This window comes from Neophocaena asiaeorientalis, unplaced genomic scaffold (assembly GCF_003031525.2).
Source record: "Neophocaena asiaeorientalis asiaeorientalis breed wild unplaced genomic scaffold, Neophocaena_asiaeorientalis_V1.1 scaffold7, whole genome shotgun sequence".
In the NCBI taxonomy this organism is placed as follows: Eukaryota; Metazoa; Chordata; class Mammalia; order Artiodactyla; family Phocoenidae; genus Neophocaena; species Neophocaena asiaeorientalis.
In genome coordinates this window covers 9,215,743-9,215,951 of record NW_020185337.1, presented here as the reverse complement: position 1 = coordinate 9,215,951, position 209 = coordinate 9,215,743, and positions in this window count along the sequence as shown.

Below are 209 nucleotides of genomic sequence, written 5' to 3'. Positions count from 1 at the left end.
CTTCCGCCCCCGCCCCCTTCCCTCCTCCTCCGCCGCCGCCGCCGCCGCCGCCAGCCCCGCCGACTCTGCTCCGGGCTGCGCGTGTGTGGTGGTTATTTATTTATTTTCTAAGCACGCCTCTCGGTTCTTCTTTTATTCTTGGGGGAAGGGGGATGGGGAGGGGAAGCGCACACACGAGCACCCACCCCGGCACGGAGATCGGGCACCGC